Source organism: Aricia agestis, chromosome 21, assembly GCF_905147365.1.
Source record: "Aricia agestis chromosome 21, ilAriAges1.1, whole genome shotgun sequence".
Lineage (NCBI taxonomy): Eukaryota > Metazoa > Arthropoda > Insecta > Lepidoptera > Lycaenidae > Aricia > Aricia agestis.
The window spans coordinates 8,223,953-8,243,036 of NC_056426.1; the positions used below are offsets into that span (position 1 = coordinate 8,223,953).

The following is a 19,084-nucleotide window of genomic DNA, read 5'->3' on the forward strand; positions in this document are numbered from 1 at the left end:
GACAACCAGAAAAGTCGCATTGTCGGCCTGTAAATTAAATAAGTAAATAATGAGTAAGTATAATTTCGGAAGATCAAAGCAAAAGGTCATCAGATCAAAGAAGCGTAATAAATATTAATTTTAAGCCATTACATTCTTTCGAGTAACAATTTTAGGTCCCAAAATTTTACAAGTCTCTTGTTCCCGACACCGCCTTTATTAACCAATAAAATGCCTACCTATCTAATGCTTTTTATAGTCTGTCAAAAAAGTGAAGAAATTAAAAACAAAAATTTCGAAAATCGGATCACAAACGGCGGAGTAATCGTTGAACATACAGAAATAAAAATAAAAAAAATATCCACAGCCGAACATATAACCTCCTCCTTTTTGGAAGTCGGTTAAAAAGTGGCAACATCGTAGTGTCATCCCTTTCAAATCAATCTAAGAAAAAAGGGATGACACTACGATGTTGCCACTTTTTAATTTCTTCACTTTTTTGACAGAGTAAATGTGCCTAAACTACAGACATAGATCAAGATTGATCTATGTCTGTGTAACTAGACCTAAGCGAATCAGAAAAAAAAATATTTATACAATTCGAACGGAATGCAAACAAAATAATACACGTAGCCTTTAAAGTATTGTCTAAATCCAGAAAATCTAGGGCATGGAGAACAGTTATTTCATTAGACTTAATCGTCCTTAAGCGTGACTTAATTTAAATAATAGTAATAGTTGTATAACTTGAAACATGCCCACAAAGTGTTTGTTTAGGGCTGACGGATGAGACCTTCAGATAAGAATTAATTTACTTTGCATTTAAAATATAACTTTAAAACCGATTGCGCAGAAAGGCTAATAATATGTTTTTAGTATAGGGAAATAATCAGAATCAGAATGTAAAAAAAAAACTTGAGAGGTGTCAAGGGACACCCGAATGGAACGAAATTATTTCTTATGTTCAAAAAACCTGTATACATATTAAACATTTAAAAAATATTTAAAAATCGCCATCTATTGACGCCCAGGAATACTAACAACGCGTCACTGTTTATTCTCAAAAAAAACGCCATCTAGTTGTCGCCCAGAAATACCATGCAGGACGCAGGTACTAATAAAAAGTGACGAGGTGAAATATCGTTCTGTCCAGCCTTCTTTACGCCGAACGCGCGATAAGAAACTTCGTTCCAATAATCCGTTTGTTAACTTGAATGAGTAAATTAAAAAAAAATGGAATATATTGTGCTCAAAAAAAGTGGAAGAGAAAGCATTTTCAGGTCTCTTTCGATCTCAGCGGTTCGAACACGAAGAAGTAACAAAGAGACAGACAGACAGACAGACAGAAGGGTAATAATATAACTATGGATTCGACTTATCCCGAGTTCCGACCAAATTTAAGTAATATTATTTTCTAATGGAACGTAACCGGTCTAGTATGAAGATTGTTGCTAATAATATCAATATTTATTGATGAGTGATGACTAAGCAGAGCAAACACAATTTGTTCAAACGTGCAAGTCGATTTTGGGAAATAGCTACGTAGCACAGTTTCAGAACTATGTCAATTATTAACCAATTTTTGGTCAGTAGTATAACTAGAATTATCTAAGTATTTTGCAGTCTCTCCAAAAATGTTGCAGTCTTTCCAAAAATGTTGCAGTCTTTCCGGTATAACCTATCCTAAAAACAGTTTGAATATCTTTTAGACTCATATTAATTTAAAAGTTATTCTTGCTTCAGAAAAAGCGCAGGGAGTCTGGAAATATGCAGATTCTCTCTCAAATGCTTAAAATATCATATAGACATGAAATCTATTAAAGTAATATTATGTAGTTAAAAAAACTAAAAAAAAAAACACTTTTTTAATTATTTTTTTTTCAAACATTTTAACAAATTATTGCATTGTCATTGGCTCTGAGTACGTATGCAAAGTTTCGAATTAATTAGACTACTGGAGATAGGTAAAAATCACGTGCAAAGACAGTGTTGCCAGACGGCCAACTCGGTTTCTATTCTCTCCAAGACGTGTTCCCCAAAATCCCCCCAAAACTCGGGTTTTCAAAAAAAATCCCTCCACAAATTATGAAAAAAATTTTTTGATCATTATGAATGGGAAATTAACAAATGGATACGATGAATGTATACTATTTCTGCAATAGCGTCCAATATTTACAGAATCAGCACCTTCGCGAGCTTCTTGATCATTTTTAAGTCGTGAGTCGTAACCAAAGGGTAAAAACGGGACCCTATTACTTAGATTTCACTGTCTGTTCCCATATTTTTTCCTCCAATAATCCCCCCCAAAAAATTGTTCCCCCAATTTCCCCCCATCACCTAAAAAAACCCCAAATTTGGGGGGATTCCCCCAATCTGGCAGCACTGTTCAAAGATTTCATAGAATACAGTCCAAGCTAATAAAAGTGCGTTAAAAAAACCCTTAACTAATAAATCTAATAATAGCCCCCACACCGGTTTCGGTGACGGTGGCCGGTTTCATTGCAACCAGGCCAGCTACGCAGGAGTAATTTTATAGTGCCCAAGTGTGTGCGCAGTACACAAGAGCACTCTCTATTCCTTTACTCTCATAACCCAGTGGGACGGAAGACCGACACGACCGGCGAGAGATCAGGCGCAGGACCGACTTTTTACATGCCCATCCGACGCATGGATCATCTTACTTGTCAGACAATCAGGTGATCAGCCTGCATTGTCCTAACCAAACTTGGAAATAACATGTTTCCAACGCGGGAATCGAACCCACGACCTCCGAGTCAAGAGCCTCGCTCTATACCACTAGACCACGGAGGCGTGGTCTAGTGGTATAGAGCTACAAGGATTTCCGCCTTCCGTCATCAAAATACGATGATTATTGATCAATTATATGATTCATTGTACTTCCAAAAATATGGCACAAAATGGCATGGTAAAAATGCTACATGGAAATATGCGCAAGATTGTTGCGGAAGTACTTTAAGTTAACATGGGTTTCGCTAGGAGCCCCCTCCTAGCGACACCCATGTTAACTTTAAAGGAGTGAGCACACTGAGACGGGCCGTGCCGGGGCTCAGCGTGCCGGGGCTCATCGCAAAAATCCGCCTCCATACAATTTGTACGGAAGCGACAATCCGCTGCGCCCCGACACAGTGTGCGATACGCGCATCGCTTCCATACAAATTGTATGGAGGCGGATTTTTGCGATGCGCCCTGGCACGCTGAGCCCTGGCACGGCCCGTCTCAGTGTGCTCACTCCTTTAAAGTTAACATGGGTGTCACTAGGAGCCCCCTCCTACATGTTAACTTTAAGTACTTACGCAACAATCTTGCGCATATTTCCGTGTAGCATTTTTACCATGCCATTTTGTGCCATATTTTTGGAAGTACAATGAATCATATAATTGATCAATAATCATCGTATTTTGATGACGGAAGGCGGAAATCCTTGTAGCCTTGTGTCTCAATGTTAAAGTTTAACATACGATCCATAGTCCTTATGTCGTTGAAATAAAGGTAATTTAAGAGGTAATATGAGGATGGACGAAGTTTAAATTATTCGCAACGCATATCTTCAGATGTAGCTTGCCAACATGTTATTGTTAACATGAAATTGAAGTTGCAATCCTTAATAATTTCAGATTCAAAATTGGAATGGATATAGATATTCGAAAATATTATGATATTTTCATCGAACAATCTTTTTATTTCTCAGTTATGCTATGTATTATGTTATGTTTTTATTTATTTATGTATTTCTTTATACACACAAATTGCAGCTAATCGTCATAGCCTACGAATAAAAAAAAGTCAAAACTAAGAAAGAGTAATTGTCAAAAAATTGTCCACGAGTCTACAAAATGTGACCCGAATACATGCATACTTTATGCATGTAATAATACACAATTTTGTGTAAATATACGTGGGAGAGCCATGCTTCGGCACGAATGGGCCGGCTCGACCGGAGAAATACCACGTTCTCACAGAAAACCGGCGTGAAACAGCGCTTGCGCTGTTTCACGCCGAGTGAGTGAGTTTACCGGAGGCCCAATCCCCTACCATATTCCCTTTCCTACCCTCCCCTATTCCCTTCCCTTCCCATCCCTACCCTCCCCTATTACCCTATTCCCTCTTCAAAGGCCGGCAACGCACCTGCAGCTCTTCTGATGCTGCGAGTGTCCATGGGCGACGGAAGTTGCTTTCCATCAGGTGACCCGTTTGCTCGTTTGCCCCCTTATTTCATAAAAAAAAAAGTGACAATTAATGTCAACGGCTTTATTTCGTAAATATATGATTTCGTTGCTATTGCCATATTTTAGTGTGCGTAAAGGATCCTAATTCGAAACGGTTGAAGGGTGGTACGTTTCCTTATTTTTTAATATTCGTGGGCCCGAGCCTACGAATAATAAGTAGGCCCGAGCCTAATATTTTTTGTCAATAAAAAAAATAAGACACCATATTCAAAAAATCTTCCACGTTTAAGCTGAAAGCGCCATCTTAGCGCCCCAGTATCGCTATAATCGCGAGTGATAAGTGAGTATTGTTTTAAAATACGATTCGATGTTGATCGACACGAAAACATATTTTATAAGTACAGAAATGAATATTGTGTCGACGATTGTAAAAAATAATAAACCACGGAAGATAAAAGAGAGACGTTGCACTCCGGGAGTAACGGCATAGGTGAAGGCGAAACGACAGATAAGGCATATTATGTTTTCGCCGAACAGCCGAAGGGCAGAAAAAGAGGGTGATACTTTCCTCGCCTACGCCGCGTTCGCATACTACTCTCCCCCCGTCTTAGGAAATTTTGGTCAGGTCATACGTGGGAGAGCCATGCTTCGGCACGAATGGGCCGGCTCGACCGGAGAAATACCACGTTCTCACAGAAAACCGGCGTGAAACAGCGACTGCGCTGTGTTTCGCCGAGTGAGTGAGTTTACCGGAGGCCCAATCCCCTACCCTATTCCCTTCCCTACCCTCCCCTATTCCCTTCCCTTCCAATCCCTACCCTCCCCTATTACCCTATTCCCTCTTAAAAGGACGGCAACGCACCTGCAGCTCTTCTGATGCTGCGAGTGTCCATGGGCGACGGAAGTTGCTTTCCATCAGGTGACCCGTTTGCTCGTTTGCCCCCTTATTTAATAAAAAAAAAAGGTCACATGTCCTGATGTCAGTTAAACATTCTTTTTTCCCCATTCCCATCCCAAAGTTCGCAACCACGATATAGACAGTTGCAAAAACACAACAAAAACATGGTAGTAATAGTAAAACCGTTAGCAAAGTTTTGTTCCACATCAAAGAGTGAAAAAGAAATATCTCTACGAAGAGCTCTACGACTTTTCTAAGATTGTCTCAGTTTTGGAGTCCAAAAACAACGTGAAAAGTAAATGTAAATGCAAGAAGTATTCCTACGCCGATAGCGCTAACGATAACAGAAATATAAAACGCATTCTAAAACTCAAACCTTGATGACTTAAAAAAGTGCATTAATAGAAAACGAATCCGTGAGAACGGACCATTCCGAGTTACTTTGCCTTTAACAACACATTTATGGCGAGGCCCTAAGGATCATTTTCGTACTAGCTACACAAAACACGATCGCATATCTAGAATTCAATGTAAAGATCAAGCACCTTAGCCCAAGAAAATGACAAACGCGCCATTTTGAGCCGGCCATAGAGAATGCGCGGGAAAACCGCCGTTATGTCATCGCGATAGGGCCGGTTGGCGCGCAAACTGACATTTGCGAGGCCAAACCTTAACCTCAAAACCGTGACGCGTGCGCCGCCATGATGGAACCGTTCGGCTATTTTCGCGCAAGTTCGTGGATCGGTGACAAATATAGGAGCCTCGATGTTGAAAGATAGATACAACTTATTTATGTCTGTGAAAGTTTTAATAAGCCTTCCCCTTGCTAATTCTAAGGTTGACAAAAGACAAGCTCGCCAATAACTGGGGCCAGTAATTGGCATGCTTGTCTCTATCTGGCACGTTGGAAAAGGGCACAGCTATTTGCTGTGGTCATATTTTTATTAAGAAGGTGGGCACGTGCATACAAAAATCATAAAACTAAACACATTTTTATTTTATTTTTTTCATTGAAAACCTTTTCCTGAGTTCGTTTGAGTTTACAGAAAATTAAACTTTATACACTACATAATAGAATATATTATACGTTTCATTGTAAGAGTTCTAATTTCGAGCTGTACCGGGACAGCATAGCGCGGGGCTGCGCCGCTGCAACGCAGCGTGTATTTCTTGCGCATTTTTTTTTTAATTGACATAATCGCTGTTCTTACAATTCTTTTAAACCTTATGCTTAAATAATTATGTCACAATTTTCATTGAAATTAGAAGCTACATTCAGAAAACTTCTAATGTTTTTGTGTGCTACGTCATTGCTACGTCACTGCTACGAAACTGCTACGTCACTGCTACGTCATTGCTACGTCATTGCTACGTCACTGCTACGTCATTGCTACGTCATTGCTACGTCACTGCTACGTCATTGCTACGGCCTACGAAATGTCTACGGGTTACATGCGACGTCATATCAAAAAAAGATAATGTTTATTACTGCTATAACTAAAAGCATTGATTAGATTTTATATATTATAAACTGTCAAAAGACGTGTTACTTTGTAATAATTAATTCGGGAAAAATATATATTTTAAACGATGGCTCCAACAATCATGGTCATAATATACTACATACTTCGATCACAGTTTCCAGGAAATGCTATTGTATTCTATTGTTGTCGCGATCACCGGTGCTCTTATGGGGCTTGAAGAATTAAAGTTATTTCCATATTTGACTCATATATTTTTTTCTTATTGACAATTTTTGATGACAAATAACAATAAATAATTTCCTAATAGAAAGATGATATACTCAGGTTTTTTAGTATTTAAATAATATAATATTTTTCCAATTAAACTTGAAAAACAATAAATTGAAAAAACAACAATTTTAAAATAATATTTTGAGGAACTTGGTTCAACATCTAGGTACTTATTTTATATCAAGTATTTTGTTACTGTTATTGTGAATTGAACTTAATGTCCTTGTGCCTAAGGGTCATATTGCAACAGCGTTACATAATGTCTGCTATGTTTATTGGTTGTAACAGTTTATAATGATTTATTATTTACGAACATCTTAAATTTAATAATTTAAGAAAATAAGAGTAAAAAAAAAACTACGCACAAAATCAGATTTTCTTTTCGCACTATGGGGAAATATTTCTACATTTCTAATCAGATTAATCGATGGACAAACGAAACACTTTTGTATATTATTATTTACTTAAACTAATTCTAATTTATTCGGTTTTTTAGGCAATGGCTGCCAGTTGTATAATTTAGAACGCAGGGTTTTCTGGTTCAATCAATGGGACCTTATAGGTCTACCAGAATCTGATGGCAAATTTTGACGGCAGATTTTCAAAAAATATCCTTGATCATTGGATAAATTGATTTAATTGCATGTTTCACACACAGAATCAGCCGCTTTATGGAAAAAAAAAGGATCAAAATGTTTTATTCCAATTACCCCGGTATTGCTATAGTCGATTTACTTTCTCACTTTTTGCCATCAGATTCTGGTAGACCTATACTTAAGAAACCGTTTTTTTTTTACTAATAGCAACTTCTAAAAATATATTTGTGTGTGGCAATAAAATTTGGAAAGAGCAAACTTTTTTGGTATCGTTTCGGTCGTTTCAACTTTTCTTCCAGAAAGCCGAAGCCGAAGCCGAAACTTCGGCTCAAGTCAAACCTAGCTAACACTAGAAGCATGACAGCTGTAAAGGTGGCCATACACGGGACAATTATTATCGTGACGATTTATCTCCTCGATGTTAAAATCGCACGACAAATTGTACGTGTGTAACAATATCGCAAACGATTTTACGTTCAAAAGATCGATTGGACGATTTTCTGCCGATCGATCGAAACGACAAATTGTCCCGTGTATGGGCACTTTAAAACTAGTTTTTCCCTCGCAATTAAAAATAAAAGACAATAATAATTAATAATTGTGGGATCGTACTAGTTCCGTATTCGAATCAATACAAGATGGCCGATATTTTTTGTCTATGATTCGGATCCAATTTTAAATACTAACTGCGACACTCAGAGATGAATAAAACTGAAGATTTTGACATAATATAGGCATAAACTGAAGTTTAATCACATATAGCTTTGCATTTCATTGGACGCTGTTAAAAATGTGTATACCAACCCACAAAAAATTACGTATTAAGCTATGAATGCAGTAATAATTATTATAATGCTCAACAACCAACAATTATTATTAATTTGACAGACTTTTTAAAGATTTCAAGGCTTATGAGAGCGTCACTATTTCTGACGATTTTCGGCCGTATTTAATACTTCATTAGCGATTTTTTTAACTTAAATGCTTCGCGTTTCAGCGCTAAAAGCTTTTTAAAAATAGAACCGCCTGAATTACAAGTATTCACGGAAAAACAATTTGGACTCTGTTTCGGGGTTGCCATATTTTGTGTTTTTTTTTTTATTCTATTGGTGTTTGTCACGGCATGTCTGATTTAGGTCGCGTTAACACACGAAATGTTTGACAATGGCGTAATTAAAATTGTTACGATACCTAGATAAAGCCCAAATGAATCGAGGCACAAAACTTAATTTGAAATCGATTAAGCCGATTTAGATGAAATTGGTGAAGACTCCGAAGATACTGTAAGAGACGGACGAGGACATAGCCCATAGGATAGTTTTTAGCGGAAAAATGTACGGCTCTGCACGATAATGAATTTTGTCACAATCCTTTAGGACGTATTCTAGTAATAATATTAAATTTAGTGTCTCGTCTCACTGTTTAGGCTATTAACAAAACCGGTTTAGTATATTTTCTCAAGTGTTACACGAACGAAATAATATACTTTCATCGAATCATCATTTTCTACTGTAGAGGAATGTGGCTACGAAATTTCTTGATACACCTAAAAGACGAATGTCTCCTAAAGGAAAATCAACTCTATTACTGTTTCATAGAGTTGAGAATTCAAAGTGGATATTCTGACATACGTTGGAGTGTTCGAAATTCAAAAATGACGGACTAGTCGCGCCTAATGACAAGGTTAAGTACGAACTGGTTCTAAAACATCTTGGCCGTCAGCATAGACAAAAAATTGACGCCATCTTGGGATATAACATGGCGGCATTAGCGCGGCCTTGCTCGGAGTTTTAATAGAAAGAATAAGTCATTAATATACTTATAAAAGCAACGACGTAAAAATTGCCTTTCCCAAACACTACTTAACCGATTTTAATTAAACTTGCAGACGTCACGTGTTTTCTCAATTCTTCTGTACTTTTGACTGCTGCACTCAGAGATGAATATTAATTAAAAGTACATAAGATTTTGACGTAAGTATACGTTATCTGTCAAACTCTTCATTAAATAATTGTTTTTTTTTAATTACATATTAAAAGTCTCTGGGTGCAGCCGTAAGAAACATTGTCTATGTTGATCATACAGTATACTGTACATAATATTATCTATATATATAAAAATCAATTGCTGTTCGTTAGTCTCGCTAAAACTCGAGAACGGCTGAACGGATTTATCTTATCTTGGTCTTGAATTATTCGTGGAGGTCTAGGGAAGGTTTAAAAGGTGAGAAAAATTTTGGATGTGTGGCGGTACCCACAAATCGCCTAATATTCCTGCATCGCGCTATCGAAGTTTTCTGAGCGCGTCGGTATATATACGACAGGTGAAATGTATCACGTGGGCTTCGGCCTGACCGAGCATAACACCTCGCTCGGTCGGAAGATCTTCCTTTAGCGTCGCCACGCATTATCCCACAGATGTATAGATGCATGGATGTATATGTAGATGTATGGATGTTTGTTACTCTTTCACGCAAAAACTACTGAACGGATTTTAATGAAACTTTACAATAATATAGCTTAAACATCATAATAACACATAGGCTACAATTTTAACCGACTTTCAAAATGGGGGAGGTGTTATGTTCGTTTTCTTATGTTCAACGATTACTCCGTCGTTTGTTAACCGATTTTCAAAATTTTTCTTTTGGGTATCATCATAAATATAGGGTATCATCCCAATTCGGTATTATATTCACAAAAGTGGTGATCTGATGAAGGATCCATAAGTAAACGAGGGAACTCCTCAAAAATTATAGGGAAATATGTGGTGACTTCGGTTTCGTGAGAAGTATTCTAAGCATATGCTACCAACAAGTAAGATTTTGAACCGAGTATACCTCGGTTCAAAATCTTATACCGTGGTATACCGTGGTTCGGAAGGTGCTGAGAGAACTCCTGATTCTTTATAGATACAAGTTTGGGAGTTTCGGCGTTGTTTTAAGAACGGAAAGCATATGCTTCTATGCAAATTACATTCATCATCAACATCGTCATCATCATCACTACCATATTATACCATGTTATTGGTAAATACTTTTCATAGTCTTTTAGATCGAGACTCGAGTTTGTCAAGCGATAATTTAAAAAAATCTATACCTACCTAATATTATAAACCTGAAGAGTATGTTTGCTTGAACGGAATCGGAGGAACTACAGATCCGATTTAAAAACTTATTTCAGTGTTAGATAGCTCATTTATCGAGTAAGAACTAAGACTATAGGCTAAGACTAATACGACCGAAGAAACTCAGGAAAATGTGGGAAAAACGGGGGAAATATTAGAAATTACGAACTACTGGAGCAATTTTTATGGCAATATTTGGCACATATATAGAGTAGACCAAGTGAAGGGAGTAGGGACATAAGAGCTATTTTTATGGGAAAATGTACGGTTTCCGTAAAATTCCTAATTTACGCGGGCGAAGCCGCGCGGGACATCTAGTATTAAATATTTTTACACAGTCATCTGGTTTTATCTGCTGTTTGATTGAAGGAATAGCGAATTCATTGAATTAAACCAATTCATTTATAGTTAAAGACGAAACGATTTGGTATTTACTTTAGACTTTAAACTTTACAGTTATTATTAAAGTTTTATTCAACGAATTCGCTAGTTATTCAACCAAATAGCAGATTCAACCAGATGGCACATACATCCAGTCAAAAACGCGGATTTGTCAAAACCAAGATGGCCGCCAGAAATGTTTTTTACATTAATTATGTCATGCAATCGCCTAAAAGTTCCGTGCAAAGTGATTATTATCGATCGACCAAACTGTACATTAATATTAGATTAGGTGCATTTCGGACAGCAATCGATACTGGCCATTGACAGCGTTCCAATTTAGACATTTTGTTTTTTTTTTTAGAAATAGATGTTAGGCAAATAAATTACAATATTTAGGGCCTGTTTCACCATTTCCTAGTTCCTGTCTCCTGATAAAACTGAAAAAAAAAACAAAATGTTGATAAAACTGAAAAAAACAAAATGTTGATAAAACTAAAAAAAACAAAATGTTGATAAAACTAAAAAAAACAAAATGTTGAAAATGGAACACCGGGCAAATGGCTCGCATTATTCTTAACTTAGGGCCGGATTCATCACTTCCTGAGTGTCGGATAGGCTATCCACAACTTAACTGACAGGTAGCCTATCCGACACTTAAATCAGGACTCAGGAGACAGATCCAATTACAGAGGCCCTAAGTTAAGAATAATGCGAGTCATTTGACGGTGTTACATTTTCAACATTTTTTTTTCCTAAGAATATTTTAGACAGTGAAGTGACGTAGACGTCGTCGTCGTCGTCGTCGTCGTAGAAGTGTAGTTTTTAGGTAAAGAGAAAACCAGCTATTATAGGTGGTGTTCAATTTTCAAATTTGTTCTGTTTTTAAATAGAATCTATTAATATTATTTATAACATAACAGTATATAAATAAGTCTATGATTTATAATAATTTAGGTCTACATCAAATTTATGAGTTATGACAGTTTTCAGGTTAAAGAAGTGGTGTTCAATTTTCATTCGTAATCACAACTCTTGTGTCGAACAAAAAAGTATTGTTTTCACGTGATAATAAATTAAGACGTCATAACTAAACTGTAACAATGAATGATTCATACGAAACAAAAAATTATATTATATATAAAATGGGGGGGGGGGGGGGGGGGGGCGCCGCCCCTCTGGATCATGTGTACGTCCCTACTAAGTACTTTTATCTATAAAAATTAAGAAAACGATTTTTTGCCATTTCTTTGCAATACAATATTTTTACAACTAACAATTATGAATTTTTTATTCTTTATAAGCACCTAGCTTATGAAAAACCTAATTGCCCAGGGAATAGGGTAGGGGATTGGGCCTCCGGTAAACTCACTCCATGAAGCTAATATAGAGCTTCATGACTCACTCACTCGGCGAAACACAGCGTAAGCGCTGTTTCACGCCGGTTTTCTGTGAGAACGTGGTATTTCTCCGGTCAAGCCGGCCCATTGGTGCCGAAGCATGGCTCTCCCACGTATACTTCAACATACAACAACTTCTCGACACTAGGTATAGGAGATAGGTACCTTTAGTAAAAAGTTCAACTTTTGCTTAAATATCATAGAAACCAGGCATAACAGGTTTGGAGGTTAGGTAGGTTCCTAGGAGGAAGTCAGCTGGTTCCGCTTCTCATCAGGGTAATGTGGATACTGGAATCTGAATAGGTGGAATTGGAACGGTGGCAAAACTTGCAGCATTTTTAACCCCTGACAAAAAAGAGGGGTGTTATATATGACTAATTCTTGCTTTCCTAAAAAGTAATAAATCATTAAAAAAGTCCCACGCAATATAGACCTTATCTCTATTTACCAAAGTACTACCGGATCTAGGAAATATTGGTAGATTAGGTATCAACTTGTACGTGTCTAGGTTATAAAGTACATAAGATACTGCATTGATAAGCTTAGGTTATTGATACTAACCAAACAACACCAGCTATGCTCGGTACGAAAATAATAGTTCATCAACCGAAAAAACTAGCACCAAAGCAATTTCATTTAACAAACAATAAAAACAAATCCAATAAGACTCATATTCGCTCACACGCGAGACGAGTGAAGTTAGTCAATGCAAGCGAATTTGCAAGCGCATCTAGGAATGCGTCGACGTGCTTCACACTTCACAGCGCAACATCAAGTTCATAGATTAAGATTGGCATCGAATTAAACGTTTGTAATGTTTTGTTTAATTAAAAAACTTACCTTGTGAAGGGAATTTCCATAAGCACGCTAATGTTCTAGCCGTATTCTCCAATAGTTCACAGACACTACTATAATATTTGCACTATGTCATCACAGTTTGTACGTAAGGCACTAACATCACAATCTTGAGCAAATCATGTTCGGATTTTGAAAATTCGAATTCGGTGGGTGTTCCATTCGGAGTTTCGTGTAAGTTCTGCGCGAGGCGCGTGCGACCGTCCGCGCGCAACTGAGCTCGTAGGTTAACTTGGGAAAAACACCGCTAGTTTAATTTTCTTCTCGCACTTCCATCGTTGTTTTGACAGCGGTATATAGGACAGAGGGCGCCACAAAAAATACCAAAACAATCTAGCTGCACGCGTAAACACGACTAATTCACTGAATGCCACTTTTCATCGGAACTATGCACCGGCCGCGAGGGCCGAGGGGGTAGGCTGTCTCTTTCGCGCCGCGCGGGAATTTTTCCAAATTTGACTTTTTGTTTTTTTTTATTGCGGACACGAGTTGCAATGCGTTATCGTGCACACCGCCGCAGAACTGCACCTACACTGAATGACTACTACTAGATGACATTCACAGCTCAGTGTACAAGTTCAGCTGACGTATTACGATACTATCAGACTACTACGGCAATTTTAGCTTACTACATAATACATTTAGCACATAGAATTATAACCGAATCATGTCGTAGACTTTTACTGTGGATATTATTGAAGTTTAAAAAAATAACATTACAAACACGAAAAACAAGAAAACTACATAAGACCACGTGGCCTATCTAACTAGTAGATAACCTAAATACCTAAAAATAATCTACTTTTAGTACTCACTAAAATATAGGTTAGCACTTAGGTATCAAATACAAAATGACCTAGCTCTCATTTAACTTTAACTACTTAATATTTAAACTATTAAGTAAATAGTAATAATAATAGTCGACAATTCTTAAAATCTAGGTCTTAACAATTCTGTCCATTCTGCAAATTATAATGAGGCCAAGTGAATTTACTACCTAACAATAATTAACAATACATTAACATAAAAATCGATTCTTATCTGAAAACTATTAAATTGTTGTGTATATTAACTTAATTTTATATTGCACAATTTGGATGAGGCTATATTAAATGACCTGAGATTTTCCCCTGTCCCCTGTGCCCCCCCCCCCCCCCCCTTCGGATCGTGCCTGCTTAAAAGACAAAAGCCGATAAATTTAGGGTACAGCGATAGTTAAAACTTAAAGGTTTTAAGTTAAAACCACGAGACGAAACATACAACTAAATAAATATATTTTGAAATCATATTAAGGGCCTGTATCACCACTGTCTGATAAAGTGCCGAATAGGCTATTCACAGCTTTTTTGACAGATTCTCCATATTTCATCTGTCAAGTTAAGTGGTGGATAGCCTTATCAGGAAGTGGTGAAACAGGCCCTTAATTTTGGAAATAGCTCATGCGGCTTAATGGACCACAGCTTATTTTTCAAGCATGATGATATAACTATCTACGCTATCTAGCTACTACTAGCTGTCCCGGTGAACTTCGTGTCACTTTAAAACCTTCCCTGGACTTCTACGAATATTTTAAGACCAAAATCAGCCCAATCCGTCCAGCCGTTTTCGAGTATTAGCGCGACTAACACATTTGAAAATCCATTTATATATATATATATATATAAATGGATTTTCAAATGTGTTTTTTGCAGAATATTTATGTGCTTTACAGTTTTTATAACACTGTAAAGCCTATACTGGGGATTAGATTTTAACGATTACATATTAGATTGATTATGACCCTAGGATATGTAATTCACATAGTCAGATTAAAGCTTTCAACTTTTAAGTTGTTCTAGAGTCTAGACTCTAGACGAAAATATCTATCTATATATATATATATATATATATATATATATATATATATATATATATATATATATATATATATATATATATATATATATATATATATATATATATATATATACACGTATATATAGATATAATATATAGATAGATATTTTCGTCTAGAGTCTAGACTCTAGAATAACTTAAAAGTATATATATATATATATATATATATATATATATATATATATATATATATATATATATATATATATATATATATATAGATATATATAGATATAATATATAGATAGATATTTTCGTCTAGAGTCTAGACTCTAGAACAACTTAAAAGTTGAAAGCTTTAATCTGACTATGTGAATTACATATCCTAGGGTCATAATCAATCTAATATGTAATCGTTACAATCTAATCCCCAGTATAGGCTTTACAGTGTTATAAAAACTGTAAAGTACATAAATATTCTGCAAAAAACACTTTAATTGGCTTTTTCATAAACGGATTAAAAATAACTGCAATTTTGGGATTTTTAAAATAATTCAGTCAAAGAAATCGTCTTCAACTGAAACTCGTCCAAGTCGTTGAACTTTCAACTTTGTCTTTAACCGAATATTGTGAATAAATTGTCTTTGTATTCAGATGGGTTACGAAATTCGGTAAAATCTATACTAATAATGTAACAGACTATCTGTCTGGTTTACGTAAACCGCAACGCCGATTTTGAGGGGAGATACTTTGAGTCGCGGAAAAGGACATACTTAGAGTTGTTTTCTTTGCAGCAAAATGTACATTAAGGCAATAAACGGATTTCGAAAAGAAAAATTAATTAAAAAAAATAAATAGATAATACATAAAATTGATTAAAATACTTATTTTTATTTAGATTAAGTACATACTTATTTGTTTTGAGGTAGAGTATCGAACTCTACAAATAAGCACTTACAACTCTTACAAGAAGGCGTAATATTATATTGACTGTTTATTTTAACTCACAATATAATGCATAAGCACTGCATTGTGCTACTTACATTTGTTATTAATTAAAATCAGCTGTTCGACACAAATGCCAATAACCTTTTTATCTCCACGATAAAAATACGCGCAATGTTTGTGACAATCACTAAAAAAATATAATACCTATGTATTATCATCACTTCCAAAATATCAGAAGGATAAAAATATGGAATGGTAAATGTAAGTTCTATTTATTTAGCCATATTATCACACAAGTCTGCAAAAATTCACTCGAACCAAAACATATACCCGTTTAAAAAACACGTGTGTTTTAGGACAAAACACGTGCGATGAAATCTAAAATCAAAGTCTAAAATAATGAATAAAAAAAGAACACCATTTTGAAAACGTCAATTTCGCTCCACATTTAAAATTGGAACCGCGATTCGCGCGCAGTGAAAGTATATTTTTTTTACGAATCCTGCCAAATGCATTGGCCTCGATGCAATGTCATCGACCCCGTTGGGCGACGTCCATTATGTTGGGTAAGGTCAGTGTATTGTGCGTTTTACTTTCGCTGTGTCATTTTTGGTATGTCTTTTATACGGAGGTTTTTGAACTCTGCATCAACTTTTTGTGTATTGTAAACTGACTGTCAAATCAAAATATCTCTATTCTCTGTGTAGCTTGTATACAATTGTATACTTTACATCATTACCCTATAATGCTACGACAGTATATATTAAGTCTATGCTTTACATGGACATGGACGTAGGTTTTTGAAGTTTGGATGAACTTTTTGTAGAATTTATAATGACGTTTTAGATTACTATACAATATGTAACCATATATAACACCGGTCTTTTTTGTCGGCGATTAAAAAGAGTATTAGAGAGTATTTCATTTCATAGTGTCATTTTTGAACTTTGGTTCGCATTTATTGTACTTAACTATAATTATTCATTATGACACCCGCATCTCCGTCCAGGATAAAAAGTATCCTACGTCCTTTCCCGGGACTTAAACTCTATGTTTGGACGTGAAGAGATTACAGACAGACAGACTTTCGCATTTATAATATTAGTATGGAAGTATGGATAACCTGAAGAACATGATACATTTATTTGTAAGAGAGTTACTGTATAACGTCATACAACGAAAGTATTATACAGCCGAATTTAATCTTATCTCGAGTCACTGACCGACCAATTGTGCAAATTTGACTAAGGTCATGGTTCCAGCCCTCTCGCTCACTCCCACGTTATCAGCGTGCCGTCTCGCTCGCACACTGTTGTCGCAGGTGGCTAGGTCAAGTTTTTGTAGTTATTAATACGAATTCTTCGTACTGACTAAAGTACATGCATCTGTATAATATTAGTGTCCAAACACACTATGCCGAATTTCCGCGGCGGAAATTCGGCATGATTACGTCAGGAATTTCGGGATGATGTGTCATCGGTAATTTAAAATACATTGCCTGAGGCGTAATCAAGCCATAAAGTTAATATACCTAGCAGAATAGAGCAACAATCTCGAGCTGTCAAACGAAACCGAAATTGGTTTCATCTGTGTGTAAAAATATATGTACGTGTACACTTACACAAGCATGATTGAACATGATTTCTATGAGATTAAATTGTCAACGTGCGGCACGTGCCGACTGAACGTCAAAAAAAGAGTGCTGCTGTCATGTATCACACGTCTCTTTTTACCACGCAGTGTTACTGATAGTGACATCTCTCTTGCTCAGGTTTGTCTCTCTATTCCGCTAGGTATATTAACTTTATGAATCAAGCCGAACTTCCGCCGCGGAAATTCGGCATAGTGTGTTTAGACACTTATAGTCTTTATATCGTACTAGGTGACGTCGGCAACTACGTAGCGCCAAAGTTCGTTTATAGCGCGGGAACCGTGCATTTTTGCGAGATGAAAAGTATCCTATGTTCTTTTGCGGGAAACTAAGTATCTCCATACCAAATTTCAGCAAAATCGGTCCAGCGGTTTGGGCGTGAAGAGGTAACAGACAGACAGACAGACATACAGACAGACAGCTGATTCACTTTCGCATTTATAATATTAGTATGGATGTTAATTAGTATGATGTAGAACTTGGTGTAAACTGTAAAGGTTTTATTAGCGGTATAAAAATGGGGATGGTAGATAATATGTCAATTTTTGTCTGTTGAGTTCCTCCTCAAAAGACCAGAACTCAGAACTCACGTTTTCCAGACAGAAATCTTTGAAAAAAAGGTTTGACAGTCAAAATGGCCCCGAAAAATCCGAAGGCTGCCCCTTTTATTTGGCTACTCCTTGATAACAATAAGATATGTCTGGCTTTACAAGTATTGTTAACTCATTCCATACTAATATTATAAATGCGAAAGTGTGTCTGACTGTGACCACTACACGCCCAAACCACTGAACCGATTTTGCTGAAACTGATCAGAAAGCCACCTTAGGGTATCCATTACACGCTCATGCAAGTGACAGTCAATTCCGTCAATCATGAATTATGTTTGACTGATTATGACTGATAGACTGACGAATAGTATTAGACGTTCACTCAATTCTCTTTAGTTTTATGTCAGTCAAAGCCAGCCAATACTTTCAAAGGTATACGTTTCTAATTTTTTTCCTATTTTGTCAGATGTGACAACACTCACACAAAATTCGTGACTGATGGTTGCATGAAGCAAAAATCAAGATATCCAGATTTTCGCCAATCAACTTCATGCAACCGTCTGTCACGCTCTTACACGGTAGGTTATCCATCAGTTACAGCCATGACTGTGGTAAAACTGACAGCAAAACCTATCGTGTAATGGATGCCTAAGCGTTAATACTTTTCTTATCTGAATGTCCTTATTTATGAGGAATTTTCGGTTAATCTACAACAACATAATATTTAGTAGGTACGTAGTATTTTACTGTTTACACGTGTTAAACTATTATTTCCTTAACCGATTCCATCATTATTGTTTACTAATAGTTCCGGCGACATCGTGCGCGCGTAGGGAAATCTACGGGGACCGTACATGTTTCCTCAATAAAAGGTAGCCTATATCCTTGCTAGTATTCTACTCTATATCTGTGCGAATTTTCA

The 19,084-nt window shown here is 36.4% G+C and overlaps 1 protein-coding gene across 2 annotated transcripts in view; it reads right to left on the reverse strand.

Moving 5' to 3' along the window:
• The window catches only part of LOC121737528 (mushroom body large-type Kenyon cell-specific protein 1), a 193,579-nt gene extending 179,881 nt beyond the window's left edge, over nt 1–13,698 (reverse strand). For both annotated transcript variants that reach the window (XM_042129183.1, XM_042129182.1), the window contains exon 1: nt 13,162–13,698. The gene's annotated coding sequence lies outside the window, so the exon portion shown is untranslated. The remainder of the gene's footprint in view (nt 1–13,161) is intronic.
• Between the last annotated feature and the right edge of the window lie 5,386 nt (nt 13,699–19,084).